At 34.9% G+C, this 14,656-nt stretch overlaps 1 protein-coding gene across 2 annotated transcripts in view; it reads left to right on the forward strand.

The window, feature by feature from the left end:
* The first annotated feature begins 630 nt into the window (after positions 1-630).
* The window catches only part of LOC148942788 (uncharacterized), a 115,550-nt gene continuing 101,524 nt past the window's right edge, over positions 631-14,656 (forward strand). The window contains exon 1 of one of the 2 annotated variants that reach the window (XM_089102521.1): positions 631-691. The gene's annotated coding sequence lies outside the window, so the exon portion shown is untranslated. The remainder of the gene's footprint in view (positions 692-14,656) is intronic. The other variant, XM_089102523.1, reaches the window with a different exon arrangement.

Consider the following 14,656-nt stretch of genomic DNA (forward strand, 5'->3'; position numbering starts at 1 on the left):
CCAAAATACTTGATAAATTCAATTCAAAATCAACGGACTCGGTCGAGGCCGTAGGCCTCGACCGAGTCCGGTCGGCAGACCTGCCGTTCTCACCGTCACGATAATGTAATTGTAACAGATCAATGATCATTCAATCAGCGCATTTTAAAAAATAGCCTCTGAACAATAATAGCATATAGCAAAGCAGTTTTATTTAAACTAAGAAAGTGTATTAGACACATCATCGAACTACTTTTATGAATAACCGTTTAAGCTAATTAGTATAATCGTCAATGCATATAGCATACCTTCATGAATACCTAAATAATTTTAATTCAGTCATTACAGTCTTCAAAATTCAAAAATAAGGCCGAAACTAAAACAAATCTCCATTAGTAAGGCGCATTTTTCAGTTTCTCTGTGGTGGACTGAAACATTAGCATATTAGTATCAAACGTCAACAACACTTAGAGCATGTCAACTCAGCATATCTTATTAGTTTTTTGGACAAGTTGTCCGCACTGAAAAGTCAATATAGTCTTTATTTCCTCTTGTAAGTGACGCTCGAAAGCACGCCTGCGCCCTATTAGTTGGCTTTCTCTTTCTGTTCCGATTTCCATGCAACGCTCCAGTCCAAGAAAAAGAAGATGATAAATATCGTCTTTGTTATATAGTTTTCTTTCATTACAACGACTATAGGATGATTAAGTAGGTAGGCTGCGACTATTCTAGTTCTTTTTAACAGATATGTCAGGCTTGTAGATAGAAAATGGGAGATAGAGATTTAGGCCAAATGGTTTGACATTGGCTTTCATAGGTGTATACGACCTCAAATCGGCTAGTTTCCACTGGCACATTAATTAGCGAAGACACGTTGTTTCCTTAATTGTAACTATTTGAAGTCTGAACATTAAATTATTATAAATATATTCCAAGCTAACGCTAATAAAAACAAGATCACTTGAAAGTCATGAGTAAAGTTAAAACTTAAAAAAATTCCTTAATTCAAGAGTGGTGGCAACAATCTCCTGTTATTTGTTATCGGTTGCCTGGTAATACGAGCTAGACTCTCAGCCGGGCATACCCATATTGTAGTTGTATTTAGTTTATAAATAAAAGAACCTGAACCTGAACCATTAAACAAAGTTTAACTTGCTTTCTGCTCAAAATTTAGGTTTCGATATCTTCTACGCCTCAAATCGAATACCAAATCGAACGTTCTAATTTGTTTGCCCAATTTTGGAAAATATTTACACATCCAAATCATCTATCTTCGCATCGATCTATTTTTACCACTTAAGAAAGGCCGAAAGAAAAAGAAAACATTTGATTGAACCTAATCCTACCTTGAACCTTGGCCGCGTTTTCAGGACAGCGGGATCGAACACGGGTTGTTCTCGTCTAGTTTCAAGTTTTTAGTCAAGCATCAGCGGGTTCGAAGTTTCAACCCCGTGTTTTCCTCGAGAACCCGCTTTGTGAAAACGCTTGATGCACTAGACGAGAACAACCCGTGTTCCAACCCGCTGAGTCGTGAACAACCCGTCTTCGAACACGGGTTGTGAAAAGACCTCCCCTTCAGAACCAATAGCCGATCAAAATTTGTAACCTGGAAGTTAGAGCAGTGGCAACTATTCATAAAAATGTTCGTGGGGCTGGGGACAATTATAATTTCCAAATCTATGGGGTATTTTTTGCTTTTTTTCGTTTTTCGCCCTAAGAAAATACCAAAAAAGTGCCTTTTAAAACTAAAAACCAAAAAATGGATTTTTTTTAAATCTAGAGGGTTTCCGCCCCCCCCCCCTATTGGCGCTACTGAATCAAAGCTGGTGCAGCAGGTTGTGCGCTAACTAGGCTTAGCGAGTTGACTGATTAAAATTAATTGATTTATGTTTTTATTGTGTATTTTTGTCAGGAATCCATCCTTATTTAAAATTTCAGCTCAGCTAGACCTTGGAAAATGAATAAACTTTGCTTTAATACGGAGATGAATAAGAACAATAGAACAGTGTTCTAAACTAACGTTAGTGGTGCCATTCGCGAAATTCACGTCATTGCCGAAATAAAAAGGATCCTCATTACCTTTATTCGCTATTTAAAACAAGCCACTACACCAATTGAGGCAGGGCTTAACGTTCATACCTCCTACCTTCCTACCGTAAATTGATTTTGCACTAGTACGAGAAATTGTTCACTACATGAATAAAACCGTTAAGGGTGGACCATGCCAACGAAAAAACGTCGCTTTTACGTAACGTAAAAACGTAAAAAAAGTACCTAATTTTACTCCCTCCTCCTTTTTATTACATGATCTTGATAATGCAAGATCTTGATCTTGCCAAGATCTTGATCGGAAGATCAAGATCAAGATCTTGATCGGAATCTGATTACTTGATCTTGCCAAGCAAGATCTTGATAATGAAAACGTGAATAATAAAATTTGGGGCCATTGCAATACCTTTTAATGGTCCCAGGTATGATTTTACGCTTTTTTTTCAAATATATCGTTAATCCAGCCGAATGTCAACGCTCTCCGTATAAAAATACATACTAGACATTTACCATTTTCTCACAAAAAAAAAGAAAAATCAATGACAGCCATAAAAATTGTGCTCGAACAAACAAACGTTCAAATGGGGATAAATCCGTTTATTTAGACAATGAAAAACAGGTACGAAAGTCTAGATATTTCAATCACATATACAGCAACCGTCATCAGTAGAAATACTAAAGTATTAAAATTGTAACTAACATATTTATACAAACAAAATTATTCTTTTTTTGGGTCATAAACAAAAAATGAACTTCCGGGTTATTCACTAGATTTTTTTTTTCTTCGGAGAGAGTTAAATGACAAAAATCATTCAGTCTTGATGTAAATTGAAAGTCTTGACGAAAATACGTGGTATATATGGGGAAATGAGACCAAACCAGTAAACATCTATACACTCAACATTTCGTTTGCAATTAGAAGACACAGTAGACATTGCCACCTTCATTGGAAATTTATTTTGTATTTAGGCAAGATTAAAAACGAAAATTTACATCTAGACTTTGAATGAACTTTGTCATTGAATTCTCTCTGAAAATAAATCTACTCACTAACGCTGAAGTTCATTATTTTGTGAATGACCCGAAAGTTAATTATTTTATTTGTATAAATATGTTAGATATGTTAGACGGTCGCTGTATATGTAACCGAAATATCTAGACTTTCGTACCCGTTTTTCACTGTCTAAATAAATGGATTTATCCCCATTTGAACGTTTATTTGTTCATGGTAGTAAGGTAGTGTGGTCTGAGAAAAGAATACCTAATTTAAGATGTTAAATCGAAAATTGTTGCTCACGAGACACAATTAGGACTTTTGTGTCCCCCAAATTGTTTCATAATAATTATTTTAAGTTTTTATTTTGCAAAATTTGCAAAATCCAAATTTGGATTTTTTTTTTTTTCTCTTACAGCTTTCTTTCTAGTTTTATATCCAGAAATCAAAGCTACGTTCATTTCTTATTTACAATCCTTTTTTTTTGCACAATTATTTTTGGACAATAAAAACTATTGAACTAGTTTACATGGAAACCCTGGTTGAAACAGGGATGATGAGTTATTGTTATGTTTTTGTATTCAGTATAAGGGGTATCATAAGACTGATACATGCTATATCTTGAGCATATTTCCCAAGTAAAAGAAAATTCGGCTCCTTGAAAAATTGTCTGACGCCATTTAATGTGCTAAACTAATAATATAATTAGATTTTTCCTAGTGCCCACAGTTTTTACGTAATGACTTTTTTTGTTTTTAAAATCTAATCACATCGGATGAAAATATAATCACCTACATCACCACCCTCCACTCCCTTGCTCGCTGCAGTCAACAGCTCACACCTTCACTCCTCCGTAACATTTGGTAGCAAAATTGAAGATTATTAATTGAAAAATATTTGTTTGTTAAAATATCTGTTTGTTTTGTCAGCTTAGGCTGTATGTTTCAGAATTTTAGAAATGTGATTGTAAAAAATTAAATTTTTGGGGAAGAGGCTTGAAGAAACCATCTAGGCACTTTAGCGACAGAAAGTTATAAAACATGGGGCTTTTTGTTAAATGTTTCAAGTCAACATGTCTAGCTGCTGTACTCGAAGTTTTGTGTCGTAATGTAAGTAAGACTCATCTTTCAAGTTTAAATGCAGCAGGATTGAAGCAGGAAGGAAATCCTTCAACTTCTTTCAAATGTTTTGAAGGAAAAAGGACCATTCGTTTGAAGCCCTTTAAATATGAGAAAATGAAAAATCCTAGCTTGAAGTATCTTTACTTTATTATAATTAGCTTTAACAGAAACTTTAGTACTTGGGCATTATATGGGCAGTTACAAGGAAACCAGTCCCGAAAACCCCTTTTTGACGGGTTAATTCAAGACACTGCTATAAAGTAATCGAATGCATAGCATGGTTTTCATTGCGTATACGATATTTAAACTGTTGTTTTTTGGGGTTTAGGGGGGGAGGTACCGAGGTTAGGTTACGTATTTAATATGTGCATTGCTTTACCCCCACCTCCCCTAATGTGCAAATAAATAGCCCCAATTTGTTTATAAACTATTATTTATTCATCCTATTTTATTTCATTAGCATTAACCAAACTTGACGTTTTAGAAAGGCCCATATAATGCCCAAGTACCGAAACTTTTAACAAATGTGCGGATCCATTAATCAAAATCTTCAACATCATGTCTTTCTACTTTTAATGGAGTCAGGAGACAAGGACTATCACCGCCTTTTCCTTTTGTGTTGCTTATCCGATTAATACCACACAGAGAATGTATCTAGTATTTTTAAGTCTACTCTCTGTCACCAAAGATGCATTGAGACAAGAGACAACATTTAAAATATTGTTCTTCCAATGAACTACACGTCATGAAAGACTTGAGGAAAGCCAATCCACATTCATTTTCATAAATTATCACCACAGAGCACACGCTACGCTTTGTTTCTCCCTTTTTGTGCCTGTCGACAGGCTCGTCGCTCGTTGGCTAGAATAATAAAACGGCCTTATTTTGGGCTTAATCTAAGTGTACTTGGTTGGGGGCGATTGATTAAAGAACGATGTGGCCTCTATATATTATTTTCTTTGGAGTGCTTCGTCTAAAATGGGTGGTTGTAGTAGGGACTTGAAACTGGACTCATTCAATCAGAAATTAGACGTACTAGGGCTATTTTTGAGTCAAAAGTGATTAGATTAAAAGTAAGATGCAATTTTTCCGAAAAAAAAACTGTATTTTTTGGTATTTACGTTCTTTAGTTTAGAAAAATTCCAGAGAATGTAAATTCTAAGATATTAAATAATTTTTTTATGGTTTAAGACCTTATTGAGGAGGCTTACAGCCACCCTCCCCATTTTGGAAAATAAGTCTACTGTTTCCAGATCACTGCAAAATAGTGTAGATGCTGCAGTGACTTCCGTGATTATTTATAAATCGAGTGCTGATAATGACATTAATGCTGCGTTTATAACTAATAACTTATGCTGCGGGACCCCTCTTGCCCCGCCCCCCCCAATTAAAATACTGGATCTGCATCCCTGTGTAGAATATATGGTGTAGAATCAAACAATTCTTGGTAACGAACTGTAAGTAAGGAGCGATGCGGCTCAATAGTAACCGAAACTCTAAGAAACAGAGTCTTGATAACAATAGATGCATCAAAAGAATCGGGTTTTGATGCTTATTCAAAGTATATAAAATTTATCAAGTTTATTGTTACCTGTTAAAATTTACGAGCCTGAGAAATTCTGCCCAATTTGGAAAAACGGGGAAACACCCTCTAAAAAATCAAATGATCTTAATGAAAATCACACCATAAGATTCAGCATATTAGAAAACTCTACTGTAGAGGTTCCAATCTACTATGTACAAGAATGCAGACTTTAAAATTTTTTGCCAGAAGAAAGAACACGGAGGCGTGTTTATTTTTTTGTTTGTTAGTTGTTTTTTCTTGTGAATTTCCCTAGGGGTGATTGTACCGAACCAGTTGTCCTAGAAGATCAAAAAAGGGGTCATTTGACCGGAAATCAAAAGTTCTAGTGTCCTTTTTAAGCGACCAAAAATATTGGAGGGCAACTAACCACCCTCCCACGCCTTTTTTTCTCCTAAGTCGCCCGATCAAAATTTTAAGATAGCCATTTTGTTCAATATAGTCGAAAGATCTAAGAAGTATCTCATTGAGGATGACTTAGTCTCCCACTGTCCCCAGGGGAAGGACTGCAAGCTACGAACTTTGCCCAGTAGAGCAAAAGGATGGGATTTTTCTGCAGAAGGCTACGTTGGGAGATCTTTACATGGAATAATTTTTTGTGGGTGAAGGTAATTTTCGATGGAGGGAAAGCTCGGTTTCCCAAATACTATTTAAAAAACGATCAGAAATAAAATTAAATAACAAGTTTTTTCAATTGAAAGTAAGGAGCAACATTAAAACTTAAAACGGACAGAAATTATTATGTATATGAGGGGGATTGCTCCCTCCTCAACATGTCTCTCTTAAAGCTAAAGTTTTTTAGAACTTTTTAAAAATCTTATTATCCAAATAAACGGCCCTTGTGTTTCAGGAGACATTCTTAAATAATTGCAATAAAAAGTCAAACTTTAGTGGAAAAAGCGAGATATTGAGAAGGGGGCAACCCCCCTCATATACATAATAATTTCTGTTCGTTTTAAGTGTTAATGCTGCTCCTTACTTTTAGTTGAAAAAACTTGTTTTTTATTTAATCAAACAGTTCGTGGTAACGAACTGTAAGTAAGGAGCAACCCGACTCAATAGTAACCAAAACTCTAAAAAACGGAATTTTGATGCCAGTAGATAAATCAAAAGAATTGGATTTTTATGGTGATTTCAAATATACAAGTTTCATCAAATTTAGTCTAGCCCATCAAAAGTTACGAGCCTAAAAAAATTGCCTTATTTTCGAAAAAAGGGAGAAATAACCCCTAAAAGTGACAGTATCTCAATGAAAATCAAACCATGATATTCAGCGTAACAGAAAACTCTACTGTAGATGTTTGAAGCTCCTATCTGCAAAAATGTGGAATTTTGTATTTTTTGCCAGAAGAAAGATCACGGATGCGTGTTTATTAATTTTTTTTTTTATTATTCTTTTTTTCAGGGGTGATCGTATCGATCCATTAGTCCTAGAATATCATGAGAAGACTCATTCAAACGGATATCAAAAATTCTAATGCCCTTTTTAAGTGACCAAAAAAATTGGAGGGCAACTTGGCCCCCTCCCACACTCATTTTTTCCAAAAGTCACCCAATCAAAATTTTGAGATAGTCATTTTGTTCAGCATAGTCAAAAATCTGATGAATATGTCTTTGAGGACGACTTAGTCCCCGACAGCTCCCGGGAGAAGGGCTGCAAGTTATGAACTTTTCCCATGGTTTACATATAATATTGGTTCATTGGGAAGCATACAGATGTTTTCAGGAGAGATTTTTTTATGGCAGGAGGGGGAGCTCGGAGGAGGGGGTTACGTGGGAAGATCTTTACATGGAGGATGTATCCCTGGGGGAAGGGACATTTCTATGAAGGGGGCGCCGGATTTCCCAGCATTATTTAAAAAACGATCAGATATGAAATAAAAAAATAAGTTTTTTCAACTGAAAGTAAGGAGGAACATTAAAACTTAAAGCGAACAGAAATTATTACGTATATGAGGGGGTTCGTCCCCTTGTCAATACATCGCTCTTTACGCTAAAGTTTTCTTTAGTACTTTCAAACGAGCTATCTATTCTAATTAAATGGCCTTTGCGATTCAGGAATTTCTTATTCGAAGAAAATTCGAACTTTAGCGTAAAGAGTGAGTTATGGACTAGGGGGTGAACCCCCTCATATACGTAATTTCCTCCTTACTTTTAGTTGAAAAAACTTGTTTTTTTTAATTTAATATCAAGCAAAGAACGATGTTGCCACTGTATGTTTTTCTTCTTTCTTTTTTTCAAACCATTTTGTATAAAATAAATCTAAAGGTTCAACTGACGTAATTTTATTACTAGATATGGAAGCCAGAGAAGTGATCCAATAATAGTTAATTGTACCAAAACGTGACCTGCTGAGACTGCTTTTTATCATTGATTTTCTGGTGTTTCCGTAGAGGTGCATATCAGTAGTAAGGCCATATAAGATTGAAAATATACATGCACTTTCACAGGCCTGAGGCATGGATATGCGTGTAGTTTAACCGGTACATTGGGTTACCAGGGCCAGTCACCTATTACTACGAACGATACTTACCTTACCAGACGGGTTTCTGCAAATTGTTTTGGGCTTCCTTTAAAAAATACAAGTTTAAAAAAAAAAATAAACATTTATCAATGATCTTTCTTCTGGCAAAAAAAAAAAAAAAATACAAATTCAAATAAAAAATTGTAAAAAGTGTTAATAACATGTAAGTTATAGCTATCTGACAATGACTAAAGGAACATTTGAAGGTGGAGAAAAAAAAGGGTAATTAGCGATTGGATAATTTTAACAACAAAACCGAAAATTGTTTTGGTTTGCACAGTGTTGTCAATTTTAAATAGTTTAGAAATAAAAAAAAATAACAAGAAATGGGCTGAAAAGTGTTTTGAGGGAGTTGAGTTGCACGAGGGTTCAGTTACATGCGTTTTCTTTGACAGGGTTTTTTGTTTTAGGAGTTTGTTTTGTAGGTTGGTTATTGTTGAGAGTTTTTCGTTCTGACTGGGCTACTGGGCCAGGGGGGTTTCATTGGGCCGGGTGTGCGGTTATACAGGTGTTACGGTACCGGGGGGGGTCAGTTATTTTTTCTGAATTTGTGTATTTTCGAGAGAAAATAACTGCTCTTTTAGCAAACTTAGCCATAGCTACCTGAAACTCTGCATAAATAGAGACATTGCTAGAAAGTATTCAATACCTTAATTGAAAAGTAACGATAGAATGACATTGTGACTTGACCTAGCTTTACCTCGCCGATGTGGTCTGTATAATGCATAAGTAACGTTTGAAAAATATTGTCAATTTAAAAAGAAATGGCTGAAAAGTGTTTTGTGGGGGACAGGTTGCTTGGAGGGGTGAGTTGCACGCGGGTGCAGTTACAGGGGATAAACTCGCACGGGGGGTTTCGGTTAGACCGGGGGTCAGGTACACGGGGGAGTCAGGGGCACGGGGGTTGAGTTAAATGGGAATTGAGTTCCACGAGAGTAGTGCTTTGTCATGGTTTAGCCGTGAGGTCCCTTACCACAACCCCAAAGGGCTTCGCTGGGCTCCGATCCCCCCCCCCCCACCCGCCAGGAACCCCCCCGGCCTCCAATGGTAGCTATGCTCCCCACGGGGCCGGATGTTTACATTTAAAATTTACATTCTCTTGATTTTCAAAGTTCCGGGTGAAGGACTCTGTTTTTTGCGGGGGGTTCAGTAACCGGGGACCCTGTTGTACGGGTGGGTTCGGTTAGACAGCGTTTCAGGTCCCCGGGGGCTTCACGGGCACAGGGGTTGAGTTAAATGCGACTAGAGTTCCACGAGAGTAGTGCTTTGTCATGGTTTAACCGTGAGGTCCCTTACCACAACCCCAAAGGGCTCCGATCCCCCCCACCCCCACCCTGAAGGAACCCCCCAGTCCTCAAAGATTCTCTAGGCTCCCACAGGGGCCGGGGTTTACCTTGTAACTTTTAAATTCTCTTGATTTTCAAAGTTCCGTTTGAAGGACTCTGTTGTTTTACGAGGGTTCAGTTAAAGGGGATACAGTTGCAAGGGGGTTTCGGTTATACAGGGGTTCAGTTACACGGGGGATTCAGTTGCACGGGGGTTGAGTTAAATGGGAATTGAGTTCCACGAGAGTAGTGCTTTGTCATGGTTTACCCGTGAGGTTTCTTACCACAACCCCATAGGGCTCTGATCCCCCCACTCCAATTCCCAAGGACCACCCCGGGACTCAAAGGGTCTCTAGGCCCCCCAAAGGACCAGGGTTTACCGTGTCACAGTTACATTTTCTTGATTTTGTAACTTCATTTTGAATTTCTATCGCTGAAATGCAAGAGTTGGAATATTTCAGTAGTGTTTAGTTGTGGTTTACCTTGTCAAAGTTACATTTTCTTGATTTTTCAAAGTTCATTTTGAATTTCTTTCGTTGAAATGCAAGAGTTGGAATATTTCAGTAGTGTTTGGTTGTGGTTTACCTTGTCACAGTTACATTTTCTTGATTTTTCAAAAGTTCATTTTGAATTTCTTTCGTTGAAATGCAAGAGTTGGAATATTTCAGTAGTGTTTGGTTGTGGTTTACCTTGTCACAGTTACATTTTCTTGATTTTTCAAAGTTCATTTTAAGCTTTACAGAGTTTGAGAGACTCCGTTGCCTAATTCCGTGTGGTTTTCCTTTACTTGGTGGTCATTAAAAACGAAATTTTTGTGTTAAATAAGTAGTTTTTTGTATCTTTTAAAAGAGCTTTAAGGAGTTTGAGAGACTCAGTTGCCTAAGTCCGTGTGGTTTTTTCTTTACTTGTTGGTCATTTGTTGTATCTTTTAAAAGAGCTTTACAGGGTTTGAGAGACTCAGTTGCCTAATTCCGTGTGGTTTTTCTTTACTTGATGGTCATTAAAAACGAAATTTTTGTGTTAAATCAGTAGTTTTTGTATCTTTTAAAAGAGCTTTAAGGGGTTTGAGAGACTCAGTTGCCTGATTCCGTGTGGTTTTTTCTTTAATTGATGGTGATTTTTTGTATATTTTAAAAGAGCTTTAAAGGGTTTGAGAGACTCAGTTGCCTAATTCCGTATGATTTTTCTTTACTTGATGGTCATTAAAAACGAAATTTTTGTGTTAAATAAGTAGTTTTTGTATCTTTTAAAAGAGCTTTACGGGGATTGAGAGACTCAGTTTTACCTTGTCACAGTTACATTTTCTTGATTTTTCAAAGTTCATTTTGAATTTCTTTCGTTGAAATGCAAGAGTTGGAATATTTCAGTAGTGTTTGGTTGTGGTTTACCTTGTCACAGTTACATTTTGTTGATTTTTCAAAGTTCATTTTGAATTTCTTTCGTTGAAATTCAAGAGTTGGAATATTTCAGTAGTGTTTGGTTGTGGTTTACCTTGTCACAGTTACATTTTATTTATTTTTCAAAGTTCATTTTTAATTTATTTCGTTGAAATGCAAGAGTTGGAATATTTCAGTACTGTTTGGTTGTGGTTTACCTCGTCACAGTTACATTTTCTTGATTTTTCAAAGTTCATTTTGAATTTCTTTCGCTGAAATGCAAGAGTTGGAATATTTCAGTAGTGTTTGGTTGTGGTTTACCTTGTCACAGTTACATTTTCTTGATTTTTCAAAGTTCATTTTGAATTTCTTCCGTTGAAACGCAAGAGTTAGAATATTTCGGTAGTTTTTGATTATGCTTTACCTTGTCACAGTTACATTTTCTTGATTTTTCAATGTTCATTTTGAATTTCTTTCGCTGAAAGCCAAAAGTTTGAATATATCAGTAGTGTGTGGTTGTGGTTTACCTTGTCACAGTTACATTTTCTTGATTTTTCAAAGTTCATTTTGAATTTATCTCGGTGAAATGCTAGAGTTGTAATATTTCAGTTCTGTTTGGTTATGTATTACCTTGTCACAGTTACATTTTCTTGATTTTTCAAGGTTCATTTTGAATTTCTTTCGTTCAAATGCAAGAGTTGGATTATTTCAGGAGTGTTTGGTTGTGGTTTACCTTGTCACTGTTACATTTTCTCGATTTTTCTAAGTATATTGTGAATTTCTTTCGCAGAAATGCAAGAGTTGGAATATTTAAGTAGTGTTTGGTTGTGTGTTTGGTGGTGATTTAACTTATCCAAGTTACATTTTCTTGATTTTTAAATGTTCATTTTTAATTTTTGTCGTTGAAATGCAAGAGTTGGAATATTTCAGTAGTGTTTGGTTGTGGTTTAACTTGTCACATTTACATTTTTTTGATTTTTCAAAGTTCATTTTGAATTTCTTTCGATGAAATGTAAGAGTTGGAATATTTCAGTAGTGTTTGTGTGTGGTTTACCTTGTCACAGTTACTTTTTCTAGATTTTTCAAAGGTCATTTTGAATATCTTTAGTTGAACTGCAGGAGTTGGACAATTTCAGTAGGGGTTGGTTGTGGTTTATCATGTCACAGTTACATTTTTTTGATTTTTCGAAGTTCTTTTTAATTTCTTTCTAGGAAATTCAATAGTTGGAATATTTCAGTGTCCCAGTTACATTTTCTAGATTTTTATTTTTATTTATTTTTCAAAGTTCTTTTTTAATTTCTTTAGTTGAAATTCAAGATTTGGAATATTTCAGTCGTGTTTGATTATGGTTTACCTTGTCACTATTACATGTTTTTGATTTTCATAATTACATTTTGATTTTATCTCTAAATAATGCACTATTCTGTAGATTTAAAAATTTATTGGGTTTGGTTGTCCGTGACTCTGTTTGATTTTCGAGATTTATCTATGTACATTTTTTATTTAATACGTATTATGGCTATTTATTTACTATGGCAGTAGGGTTGTTGATTGTTTTGAACTATCACATTTAAATTTTCTTTATTTTTAAATTATCATTTGAATTTTTTTCGTTGAAATTCAAGATTTGGAATATTTCAGTTGTTTTTGGTTATGGTTTACCATGTCAAAGTTATTTTTTATTGATTTTTCAAAGTTAATTTTGCATTTATTTCATTGAAATAAAAGAGTTGGAATATTTCGGTAGTGTTTGGTTGTGGTTTACCTTGTCACAGTTACATTTTCTTGATTTTTCAAATTTCATTTTGAATTTCTTTCATTGAAATGCAAGATTTGGAATATTTCAGTAGTGTATGGTTGTGGTTTACCTTGTCACAGTTACATTTTCTTGATTTTTCAAGGTTTATTTTGAATTTCTTTCGTTTAAATGCAAGAGTTAGAATATTTCAGTAGTGTTTGGTTGTGGTTTACCTTGTCAGAGTTACATTCTCTTGATTTTTCAAAGTTCATTTTGAATTTTTTTCGATGAAATGCAAGAGTTGGAATATTTCATTGTCACAGTTACATTTTCTTGATTTTTCAAATTTCATTTGAATTGTTTTCGTTTAAAATCTATTTATTGTCGATGACTGTAGTGTTTGCTTATGATTGACCTCGACTATGTTTCTTGGTCTTGTAATTTCATAGCCCATTTCGTTAAGCTTCCAATGAAGTGTCAGAGCTAGACTAATACAGTGGTGTTTGGCCATGGTTCTCATTAACAAAGTTACCTTTTACCGATAGATCTAAGTTAAGTTCGATTTTTTATCCTTTAAATTCAAGATATTGTCTATTACAGTATTGAATGGGCATGTTATACCGTTGCACAGGTACATCTTCCTGATTATTCAAAGGTCAAATTGAATTTTAATCCTTGTAATGCAAGAGTTGGACTATTTAAAAAACGTTTGTCTGTGGTATGCCTTGACACAGTTAGATGTTCATGATTCTTCAATGTTTATTTGGAATTTCTTTCGTTGAAATGCAAGAGTTGGAATATTTCAGTAGCGTTTGGTTGTGGTTTAACTTGTCACAGTTACATTTTCATGATTTTTCAAAGTTTATTTTGAATTTATTTAGTAGAAAAGCAAGAGTTGTAATATTTAAGTAGTGTTTTGTTGTGGTGTAACTTGTCACAGTTACATTTTCTAGATTTTTCAAAGTTCATTTTGAATTTTTTTCGTTGAAATGCAAGAGGTTGAATATTTCAGTAGTATTTGGTTGTGGTTTACCTTGTCACAGTTACATTTTCTTTTTTTTTCAAAGTTCACTTTGTATTTCTTTCGTTGAAATGCAAGAGTTGGAATATTTCAGTAGTGTTTGGTTGTGGTTTACCTTGTCACAGTTACATTTTCTTGATTTTTTCAATTTGATTTTGGATTTCTTTCATTGAAATGCAAGAGTTGGAATATTTAAGTATTGTATGATTGTGGTTTACCGTGTCACAGATACATTTTCTTTATTTTTCAACGTTAATTTTTAATTTCTTTCGTTGAAATGAAGGAGATGGAATATTTTAGTAGTGTTTGGTTGTGGTTTACCTTGTCACAGTTACATTTTCTTGATTTTTCAAAGTTCATTTTGAATTTCTTTCGTTGAAATGCAAGAGTTGGAATATTTCAGTAGCGTTTGCTTGTGGTTTACCTTGCCACTGTTACATTTTCTCGATTTTTCAAAGTACATTGTGAATTTCTCTCGCAGAAATGCAAGAGTTTGAATATTTCAGTTGTGTTTGGTTGTGTGTTTGGTTGTGATTTACCTTATCCCAGTTACATTTTCTTGATTTTTCAAAGTTCTTTTTTAATTTCTTTCGTTGAAATGAAAGAGTTGGAATATTTCAGTAGTGTATGGTTGGGGTTTACCTTGTCACAGTTACATTTTCTTGATTTTTCAAAGTTCATTTTGAATTTCTTTCGGTGAAGTGCAAGAGTTGTAATAGTTCAGTAGTGTTTGGGTGTGGTTTACCTTGTCTCCGTTACTTTTTCTTGATTTTTCATTGTTAATTTTTAATTTCTGTCATTGAAATGCAAGAGTTGGAATATTTCAGTAGTGTTTGGTTGTGGTTTACCTTGTCACAGTTACATTTTCTTGATTTTTCAAAGTTCTTTTTGAATTTCTTTCGCTGAAATGCAAGAGTTGGAATATTTCAGTGTCACAGTTACATTT

This window comes from Artemia sp. Qi Xiang Cuo, chromosome 16 (assembly GCF_049724085.1).
Source record: "Artemia sp. Qi Xiang Cuo chromosome 16, ASM4972408v1, whole genome shotgun sequence".
Taxonomy (NCBI): domain Eukaryota; kingdom Metazoa; phylum Arthropoda; class Branchiopoda; order Anostraca; family Artemiidae; genus Artemia; species Artemia sp. Qi Xiang Cuo.